Source organism: Phragmites australis, chromosome 13 (genome assembly GCF_958298935.1).
Source record: "Phragmites australis chromosome 13, lpPhrAust1.1, whole genome shotgun sequence".
Taxonomy (NCBI): Eukaryota; Viridiplantae; Streptophyta; class Magnoliopsida; order Poales; family Poaceae; genus Phragmites; species Phragmites australis.
In genome coordinates this window covers 65,833-77,154 of record NC_084933.1, presented here as the reverse complement: position 1 = coordinate 77,154, position 11,322 = coordinate 65,833, and the positions used below count along the sequence as shown (strand labels likewise).

The window sequence follows — 11,322 nt, the reverse complement described above, 5'->3', positions numbered from 1 at the left end:
CAACTCCTAAGCAACAAACAATGAGAAATTTTCGTAGCTGCTTTTTTATCACTATATCATGAACAAACGATAGTATAACACTTGGCAGTATACCCACCAAACCCTGAACGATGCTTACCAGCTACCCCTCTCCCGATGGCCGACACTGCGCCTCCTAGATCCCCCTCGCGGCACCGAAAGACCGACAACGCCGAATGCCTCCTAGATCTCGCGCCGCCATCCAGCGATCGGGAAATCGATTCAGGAATTCCGATACAAGATCCAAAGTGTCAAAGACCAACACTCGCCAAACAGCCGAACTCAAACTAAGCGGATCGAGTCGAAGTTGAAGCGAGCGAAGCAAACAACAAGCCATGGATGGGACGGATGGGTGCTCACCTCAGGAGGAGATCTGGAGGGGTCGACAAGGTGAGGCGAGGCTGGGGAGGAGAACAGAGTGCGGGGCAGCGAGGCGAGGAGAAGGGGGGTTGCGGCGCGGGAAGAATGGAGAATTGAGAGGGGGGTTGCGGCGCGGGTGGCAGAATCAGGAGGCGAGGCGAGGCGAGGCTTGAGGGAGGGGAGGGGAAGAAGAATGGAGCAGGTGGTGGCGAGGCGAGGGGGAGGGCGCTAGGGTGGGAGGGGAAGGAGGAGAAGATGGGGGGTTGCTGCGCGGCGTGGGCGGAATGGAGAGACCGGTTTTTTTGTTTGGGACAGGGAGGGTGACCGGTTTTTTGGTTTGAGAGAGAGAGGGAGGCCGTTTTTTATTAGATGGGGTGGGAGGTGGGATAGCAGACCATGCACGACGATAGGAAAATTGCAAACATTTTAAGTAGGAGAGATTTCCCTAGCTATTCTTTAACCCCCTCACCCCTCCAAGTATTTATATTTCCATATTCTCTGCATCCCTCTCTTCTCATCTTCCTGTGGATCCGGCAAGCTTCCGATCGCTCCTCCTGTGGTAAAGATTTCTCCCCTTTCGTTCTTCGTTATTTATGTATTCTGTCTGAACCCACAATCTGATATGGGGAGGAAGGTCTATTTATTTGTTTAGGTTATGATTTATGGATTCGGCCTGTGTGAAGTTTCATCCTTTCCAGAAATTTTATTAGGTTGTGTTCTTGAAAGTTCAGAATGGTCAAATTTATGCATGGATCATGAGCTACTCTTTTATGCAACTTGATCATTTTTTCCCCGAAACAACCGTAAGGCCGGGCTCCACTACCACTAATAACAAAGCCACCAAAGTATGTTGAATACAACTTGATAAATACTAGTTATCTTGATTACACATATGCTATGCAATTGCCATTTGTGGCGCACTCATGCAATAAAGCACCAAATTAAAATGAAAAGGTCTGATTTTTTTTATGATGTATTATGTAGAGTACCTTCTAAAATTTCAATTGCAAACTAAAATATGTGTTACAAGAAACAGAAATGAAGCTTTCTATGCGAATTATTCTTGTTTCCTTTTCCCGACGATCCATATATCATTTAACAGTAGGCAACTAGTAAATTATTGTTGGCTGATTGAAGCATTCTGTGTTGTAGATTGAGTTGCACGCGCAGGTTCTGAAACCCTCTCCCACTGTTGGAGAAATGTGTGAGCAGCTTGCTGCAGCCTAGTGAGCATCCAGCCATGGCGACGCTACATGGAGCTATCTTGTTCTTGAGGCCTTGTCACATCCGGTTTTCAAGAGAACAAACCAGATGTATTCCACATGTATGCTAGGATCAAGTTTTCAGACACGTAGTGACTTCATAAGTGATAACATAACAGTGTCATCACATAACAATAAGATTCTTTATAAAAGGACTCGTAGGTCTTAAAGAAAACACTACAATATCTTCCAGCGATAGCGGGTCTTCCATCCATCCATAGGCGTTGTCCGGGGGAGCACCAGCCTAGAACATGGTCTTCAGGTTGAAATCTTCATTCGCCTAGAACTCAGCTCCATCGGCCGGGATGTCCTCGAAGTCCTCACCTTATGAGTAGCATCAAGAGGTTGGGAGAAGGCAAGCGTGAATACATGGGGTACTCAACAAGTGTGGGAAAATATGACATGAAGGCTTAAGGTAAGAAAGGCTTGACTCAGGTTTACTACATCTATGCCATCCTAATCTAGGACTCAAAAATACATAGCAATCCTATTTACTATGTGTGATGACACCAACATTAAAGGAACAACTCATCGAATTACATCCAACTATTAGACTCACCACATATTCCATATCTAGCTACCAACTCATCGGGATACCACCTGACTATCCAAAACCAACCATCCAAGATCCCTCACTAATCATGAAGAAGTCCAAGCTCGCTCTTGACCGTGAGCACGGCTAATCGATCAGTTTTATGCTCAGCAGAGTTTGCACACTTTACCCACGAGTCGTGATTCCCGTTTTGCTTCACACTTCCAGGTTGTAGAGCCGAGGTCTCACTATAAGGCCTTTACAAAGTGTCTCCAAATCCATATGCACCCACTAAGGTTTCATCGCTAACAGGGATTCCATCCACTACAGATGCCCACTCTTGTGCCACTCAATAGGCAATTGGTGCGTACAGAATAAGGAGGACATCTAATTAATTAGCAAGGCCGTACCCATATAAGCGTCGCGGTTGCACTGTTATGCTGGGTTACCTGCTTCACAAACCGGTCCTTAGGATCCAAGAAACGTATTCGAACATTCTCAATGAGCACACAGCAGCCATACCAACCAAACCAACCTTCCTGGATCCCTATGATCCATGTTGCTACAAAAGGTTACCCAAACCAGTTCATGTTGCATAAAGCATTATTCAGATTAACATTTAACCCCCCTGACTTGACAGCACGACTAAGCATTTCTACCCTTGACACATAGACTACAACATAAGCGACAATGATAATCACAGAAAATACTAATAAACCCTAATCATAGGATTTATATTGACAAGCATGCATCTAGAAAAATAAAAATACACCTTCCTGCAATGGGATCGATGTGATCAAGGACACTTGCCTTCAACCGTAGGTTGCTCAAACTCCTCGAAAGTCTGGTCCTGCAGGTTCACGAACATCAGAAATAAACAAGCACAAACATATAAGAACAGTACACCAAACAGTAGCAAGGAACTATAAAAAGATTACTAATAGATAGTACTCGCTGCTATGATCGCAGGAGCGCAAGAATCATCTAAATCAGAGCTATAACTGAAAAGTTACAAAGGTTTTAAGCTACAGGGACCTATGTGTAAAAGAACATGGACGTTTTGGTAAAAATAGTAAGTTTCAGGGACTTATATGCAATTAAAAAAACTATATGGGATAAAAGTAAAATCATAGGGGCTGATACAGGTTTATTTGCAAAAATAGAAAAGTTTGGAGGTTAAATTGCAATAAGACCTAATTTCAGATAATAAAAGAATTATTTTTATTTTGAAAATCCTAATTATTGCCTCATCACACCGATTGGACTCAAAAGGATGAAGTGGTGGCTTGCGAGGATGCTGACCGGTCAAACGGCTGATGTGGCGCCTACGGGGCCACTGATTGGGTTTGTTGACCGGCACCGTGGACTGGGTCCATTGGTCCATGGTGGACTGGTTACACACCCGAAGAGGTATGCAATCTCAGCCTCAAATCTGAGGTCCAACGGCCCAGGACGATTGGGGGAAGTCAGCGGCCGGCGGTGACAAGAGGACAGCAGCGCCGCCTTGGACAAGGCTAGAACTTCGCTGGCAACGCGCGATATCGAGCTACGGGCTACCAAAATCAATTGGAAAAGGCGCAACAGGATGAGATGGTGACTGGGAGTCTCACCGAGAGCTTCACGATAGCCAGACAGGGCTCAGGGCAGCTGGCGATGCCGAGAAGGCAACGGCGGGGTCGGAGCTCAACAGGGGCTCGGCTGCTGGGAAGGAGGCGCGAAATTAGGGGTCAGGGAAGCTTCCTTAGGGTCCTACAGTGCCGAAGAATTAGTCAGCCAGTCTCAGGGCGCAACAGGGAGAGTTGGCTACGGTGAGGGGCGGAGATGCTCACTAGAGCTCGGCGTGGGCTAGCTTGCGGTAGGGAACGGTGTCGAGAAGCAGCAGAGAAGGCTTCCCGTGCTCCTGCGTTGCGTGCGGCGACCTTAAACGCAACGGGGAAGACTCGGGTGTGGCGGACAACGCGCGGTGGTGCTCTGCGGGTCGGTAATGGTGCTCGACGCAGTTGATGATGGGGTGAGGGAGAAAGGGAGGGCGATGGGGTGTTGTGGAGGTCGTTTTAAAGCACGGAGAGGGAGCAGCCCGTTGCGGGGACGTGGGGCGCGGGGGTTGGAGGCGTGAGCAGGTGGTTTGGCGAGTGGTTGCGGCGCAATGCGAGCACGGGAGCGAGCGCAGTGCGGAAGGAGCGGGAGGAAAGCGCTGATAGGAGGGCCCAGGCTGTTAGAGAGAGAGGGAGGAGGAGCAGGCTGGGCTGTGCGGGGAAGACAAGCTGGATCGGTGAAAAACAGGCATCACAAACCTGCCCCCCCCCCTTAGGATGAATCTCGTCCTTGAGATTCAGAAGGATTAGAGAAGAGACTGGGAAACTCTTCTTTTAGATCATCTTCTCTCTCCCAGGTGGCTTCCGCTTTAGAGTGATGCTTCCACTACACCTTGCACATACGGATCATTTTATTCCGAGTAACGCGTTCTGATCTCTTGAGGATCCTGACAGGGTATTCCGAATAAGAGAGATCCTCCTGCACATTTAGTTCTTCCATCAGTATCTGCTCTTCTGGGACTCTCAGACATTTCTTTAACTGTGAGACATGAAAGACATCGTGCACACAGAAGAGCTCGGGTGGTAATTCCAATTGATAAGCTACTTCTCTTCTTTCTAGCACCTTAAACGGGCCAATGTATCGAGGCGCTAGCTTACCCTTGACTTTGAATTTGCAAAGGCCTCTAATCGGTGACACCTTGAGATACACAAAGTCTTCAACTTCAAAGGTCAACTCTCGACGTCGATTGTCCGCATAACTCTTCTGCCTTGACTACGCAGTTCATAGGCTGTTCCGAATCTCTTGTACTTGCCTTTCTACATCCCTTAAGACTTCTGGGCCAAACACTTGGCTTTCTCTAGTCTGATTCCAGAATAGTGGGGTTCTGCACTTCCTTCCATATAGTGCTTCAAAAGGGTCCATCTTTAAACTTGCTTGGTGACTGTTGTTATATGAGAATTCTGCATAGAGGAGATTCTTATCCCAACTCTTGACGTTCTTTAAAGCACATGCTCTCAACATATCTTCTATAATCTGGTTGGTCCTTTCCGTATGTCCATCAGTATGTGGGTGATAAGATGAGCTAAAGTTCAACCTGGTGTCCATTGACTCATGTAGATGCTACCAAAAACGTGATGTAAACTGGGTATCTCGGTCAAATACTATCCTCTTGGGTGCTCCATGAAGACACACAATCCAAGACATGTACAATTCTGCGAGCCTTTGTCCCTTGTATGTCTCCTTGACTGGTATGAAGTGAGCTACCTTTGTTAGCCGATCTACTACAACCCATATACAATCATACCCGGACTGTGTTTGAGGTAATCCCACTATAAAATCCATGTCGATTTCTTTCCATTTCCACTTACGTACTTTCAATGGTTGAAGCAACCCTGCTGGTCTCTGGTGTTCGGTCTTAACTCGCTGGCATGTGTCACACAGGGCCACATATTCTGCTATTTCACGTTTCATTCCGTACCACCAATAATGATCCTTGAGATCCCGGTACATCTTGGTGCTTCCTGGGTGAATAAAGTAAGCTGAGTCTTGGGCTTCTCTTAGAATTGACTCCCGAATGGACTTAAGATTAGGAACACATATTCTTTTCTTGTACCACACCACTCCTTGCTCATCTTCCGTGAATCCTGGAGCCTTGTCCTCCTTAATGAGTTGTTTGATCTCTAGAATCTTCTCATCTTCTTGTTGGCCCTTTCGTATATCCTGCTCCAAAGTAGAATTCACTTCCATTACAATTGCATCTGTGTTGGATACAATACCCACATTAAGCTTCTCAAACTCTTTACATAGTCCAGGTTGTCTTTCTTATATAGTCATCATACGAACATAGGCCTTTCTACTCAGAGCATCTGCCACTACATTTGCTTTTCCTGGATGGTAGTTGATTCCCAAATTGTAATCCTTGATAAGTTCTAGCCATCTACGCTGTCTGAGGTTGAGTTGAAGATATACTTCAGACTTTTATGATATGAGAAGATCTCGCATCTCTGCCCTATTAGGTAATGTCTCTAAATCTTGAGTGCATGAACTACAACAGCTAGTTCCAAGTCATGAGTAGGGTAGTTCTCCTCATGCTCCCTTAACTACCTTGAGGCATAAGCTATTGTGTGGCCTTCTTGCATTAGCACACATCCCAAACCTTGGCGCGAGGCATCACAGTATACCAAGAATGGCTTCTGTGTGTCAGGCATGATTAGCACTAGGGCGGTGGTTAATCTCTTTTTTGATTCGTTAAAGCTATTATCACGAGTGAGAGTCCACTTAAATTCCTTTCCTTTCTCCAGTAACTCCATCATTGGCTTGGCGATCCTGGAGAAGCCTTCTATAAAGCAACGATAATATCCTGCTAAACCCAGAAAACTCTGAATCTCTGAAACTGTCTGTGGTGGCTTCCAATTTAGGACCTCCTTCACTTTGTTGGGGTCAATAGATACTCCCCCTACTGAGATGATATGACCTAGAAAAGAGACTTCTGTCAACCAAAACTCACACTTGCTCATCTTGGCATACAACTGATTCTCCCTGAGCTTCAGCAGGACCATCCTCAAATGTTCCTCATGCTCTTCCTGATCCTTTGAGAAGACCAGGATATCACCAATGAACACAACCATGAACTTTTCCAGACAATCCATGAAAACCTTGTTCATGAGGTACATGAAGTATGCTGGGGTGTTGGTCAATCCAAAAGACATCACTGTAAACTCATACAGACCATAACGGGTGAAAAAAGTGATCTTGGGAATGTCCGATGCTCGAATCTTTAGCTGATGGTAACCTGACCGAAGATCAATCTTGGAAAAGACACATGCTTCATCTGTCCTTACCCTGTTCTCGTGTCCCAATATCATGTTCTTGCAACCGTCAAATGGTGAAGACGAGGAATGTGAACAATGTTGGTGCTAACATAAACAATGTTGAAGGCGGTAACCCCAATGCTCACCCCCAAGATGACAACCCAAACGCTTTTCCCTCATGGAATAGGCAACCAACCGGAACCCTATGGACCCAATGCAGATGATGGCTGCGTAGACTCAGATTCTACAGGGACTAGCGCAGGCTGTGCCAAGACTTCAATAGGCACCCCCAGCTTATCAGGCACTGCCACCGCCACCACAAATGGAGCCGAAAAGCAAGCTAAAGGACTTCGTGAGCACCAAGCCACCTACTTTTGCATAGGCAGTCGAGCCAATGGATACTGACGATTGGCTCAAGACAATTGAAAGTAAGCTGCAGATTTCTCAGTGCACCGGCAGGGAAAGAGTCATTTTCTCTTCTCACCAGCTTGTAGGACCAGCTTTAGATTGGTGGGTAGCTTACACTGCAGCCCATGATGACCCCCAAGAGATTACTTGAAGAGAATTGAAGGACAGTTTCCGCAAGCACCACGTGCCAGCAAGGGAAGTGAAACTGAAATAGAAAGACTTTCTTGGATTAAAGCAAGGTCCCATGTCAGTGCATGAATACCTTACCAAATTCACATAGCTATCCCGCTGTGCCCCCGGAGATGTGGACACTGATGAAAGGAAACAAGACTGCTTCTTGGAAGATTTGAACTCTGGACTTCAGTACTCGCTCTCAGCCAATGAGTACTCGAGCTTCCAAAAGCTTGTTGACAAAGCCTTCATTCTGAAGAAGAAGCAGAGTTTAGGAGAAGAACGCAAGCGGATGATGCAGGGTTAGTCCTCAGGCTGCAACACCCATCCCCGCTTTAACCCACCCCTCCCCCCCCCACAGGACAGGTGTACCGTCAGGCAGGCCAGAACCAGCAACAGAGGGCACCCAACCAGACCTCAGGATCTTTCAGTCAGCCAAGGCAGCATCAATAGTAGCGTTTCAGCTACCAAGCCCCATGCCCAGTGAACCAGAACCAGCAATAGCAGGGTCGCACTGGCTAGGGATCCAGTACCATTAGCCCATGCTTCAGCTGTGGGAACTTTAGGAACCTTTGCTGCAACATGGTTGACTCGCCCACTCATGAAGTTCTAACGAGGCTGCTGTTGTGGCTGACCTCCAACCGCTGCTGCTGAGAAGCAAAAATGACTCTTTCCCATGCACGGCAAAAAAACTACTAGTTCAAAAACTAGCGTCACCCTCCCTGTTGGTGCCGACAAAGATGACCTCTAAACTGCCACTCCTACACTGCGGGTAGAAGTTGTACTGTATAGTCTGAATAGTGCCATGGTACTATGCGCAGATGATTGAAAGTGCCTGGCGAGCTGTGTCATAGATCCCAGCTGCAAAAGTCTCTCTCGGTAAGAGGGCTAAATGGATCCTACGCACCCTATGGCTGTCATCGTCCGGATGCTTCTCAAAGACGATCACCTCCACCATCCAAGCATATCCATGGCCATTGAGCGGGGTCCTGATTCCTTTGTAGATCGAGGCCTCCTGATAGCCCAGACCCTCGAGGATCGTCCAAAGCTTGCAAGGGAACTCCCCCGCCTGTAATCCAGAAGAGTGAAACTCCGCGGGTGGCTGAAACGCCCAAGTAGCCTCTGCGGGAGCTCTAGCAGGAATGAAGCCTCCAACCGTCTTGCGGGGCGTCTTTCGATGGCGAGAAGGCGACAGCGGGTCGGAGCTCGACGAGGGCTCGGCCTGTGGGACGAAGGCGTGAGATTGGGGGTTGGGGAAGCTTCCTCGGGGTCCTACGGTGCCGAAGAATTGGTCAGCTGGTCTCGGGGTGCAACAGGGAGAGGTGGCGACGCTAAGGGGCGGAGACACTCACCGGAGAGCGCGGGCTAGCTTGCGGTAGCGGAAGGCGTCGAGAAGTGGCGGAGAAGGCTTCTCATGCTCCTGCATTGCCTGCGGCGACCTTAAACGTGACGGGGAAGGCTCGGGTGCAGCGGACAGTGTGCGGTGGTACTCTGCGCGTCGGTAATGGCGCTCGGCGCAGTTGACGATGGGGTGAAGGAGAAAGGGAGTGCAGTGGGGTGTTGCAGAGGCCGTTTTAAAGCGCGAGAGGGAGTAGCCCGTTGCGGGGATGTGGGGCGCAAGGGTGAAGGCATGTGCCGGTGGTTTCGGCGAGCGATTACGATGCGGCGCGAGCGCGGGATCGAGCGCGGCGCGGAAGGAGTGGGAGGAAAGCGCTGATACGCGGGCCCGGGCTGTCACAGAGAGAGAGGGAGGGAGGAGGAGCGGGCTGGGCTGCGCGGTGAAGACGACGGGCTCTTACCAACAATAGAAATCATTCCCAAAGAATGCCAACGGTCCGCTTAGCAACTTATTAGGTTGCAGTGCGGTTTATAATTCAGGGGAAGGTCATCATGTATAGAAGCCGAACATGTTCCTAGGTTAAAGCTTAGCTTTAGCAAAGTGAGCCATTATCTGTATAGAAGCTTAAACGAGAGAACTACAAGGCACTGACTGGTACGGTATGCTTTGTCCCGAAGAACTCCCAATTGATGAATATTGATCACTGTTTGCTTATGTCTGAAGCATTCTGTTGCATGCAGCACCGATTTCATGTTAACGCTTCATCAGATGAGGATTTCCGCTCATCGCGCAATATAGCAGTCAGCCTTTTCAAGCGGTATAAGAATATTATTGATCGAGGAGGTGGCGATAACCTAGAAGTATTGGTTTTCATTGATATTATTGATAACTCTTCTTGACATAATTCCTTTCTGTAATTAATATACCGCCTTTCAATGTTACCAGGAGTTCGTTAGTGCTGGAGTGAGTGCAGGCATATGCCCTAGGATGTACAGAAGAGGGGATCAGCTTGAAATTCAAAGTCTATTCCTTTGAGGTTTGCACACCCTAAGGCCTCCTTTGGAACACAGGAAAAATTCCCGAATCCTGCATTTTTCCTGCGAAATTGAACTGTTTTCTGTAAAATTCCTGCAGGGTTCCTGTCAAATTCCTGCGTTCCAAAGGAGGCCTAAAATATGATTTAGAGCGCTTCAGTTTGCAGTTATCTTTTATCTTCTATTGTCTTGCATTTAGACTATGTTATTTAGTATTTATAATCAAGCAAGGAGTTTTTCTTAGATCTATACCATCGCCATGTTGTTACTTTTTCTTAATTTGTTAATGGTTGCCCATAGATGAAGTCCACTAAGTCACATTGGGAAGATATGAAGCTTGATACAAGGTGTCATGTAGCCCCAGTAGACAACGTGTTTATCACATAAATGCTCTCGGTAGGGTCTTCTACTCTTCTGTGTTTCCACTCCTTTGCCTGACAATCTCTCGCTCTGTAGGTCCAAGAATGCGTTCTGTGGCTCAGTATAGTGTTCATTACAATCCTGTGCACACCACAGCCAACAATCATCAGGTGGTCTACTGCCCCACCAGTATCAGCTGATGTCTCGCATCAGTGGAAAGGATTTTGTGCCCTGATAGCAAACGCTAATTATACCAAAGGAATGGCATGGTAATATTTATTTTTCTATTGAACATTGTATATTTTTGTTCTATTTTATCATGTACCTGCTGGTGAAACTGCTTGCAGGCTGCCAGTGAAAACATTGCAGCTCGAACAAATGGCTGTCATGGGCAGTTCAGCGGAACCATCGGTAGTAGCAAGCCGGATACAATTAGTTTTCAGTATGTTAGAGGTTTGTAGCAGCACTCATTTCTGGATCGATGCTAACTCATAGCAAGAAACTAAGTCATTGTTGTTCTGATTGGTTATTTAACTCTGCAGGTGGTTAGTCCACAATGGCCACGAGTGTGACGAAGTGAAAACAGTAAAATCATACTACGACGGTCTGCAGTTTTAGCAAATGTACACCGAGGGCCAGTTGTGTGAGGCAAATCTTTCCTTCACACCTCTTTTTTTTTTTAGATTACAGCTACTGTAAATCGCCTTCAGCCGCCACTTACACAGCAGACCGTCGTGTCCATCATCATCGCCAATCTAATCTAAGATAGACAAATAGATAGCAGCAAATGAGTTATATCTATCAGATATATAGACTATATATGCAGGCTATAGCTAGATCTAGAGCTAGCTGAAGGGCAGTGCAGTGGCTGCTCTTAGCTCTGCCTCTGCTTCCCGGCCGTTATGTGTGTGGCTAGCTAGCTAGGTAGGCAGGTATAGGGAAACGGCCGAGCGGGCCGTGCTTATATATAGGGAAATTCGTTGATAGCCGA

At 47.3% G+C, this 11,322-nt stretch overlaps 1 pseudogene; it reads left to right on the top strand.

The window, feature by feature from the left end:
• Positions 1 to 1,618: 1,618 nt before the first annotated feature.
• LOC133889771 (uncharacterized) lies at positions 1,619 to 10,903 on the top strand (annotated as a pseudogene).
• The last annotated feature ends 419 nt before the right edge of the window (positions 10,904 to 11,322 follow it).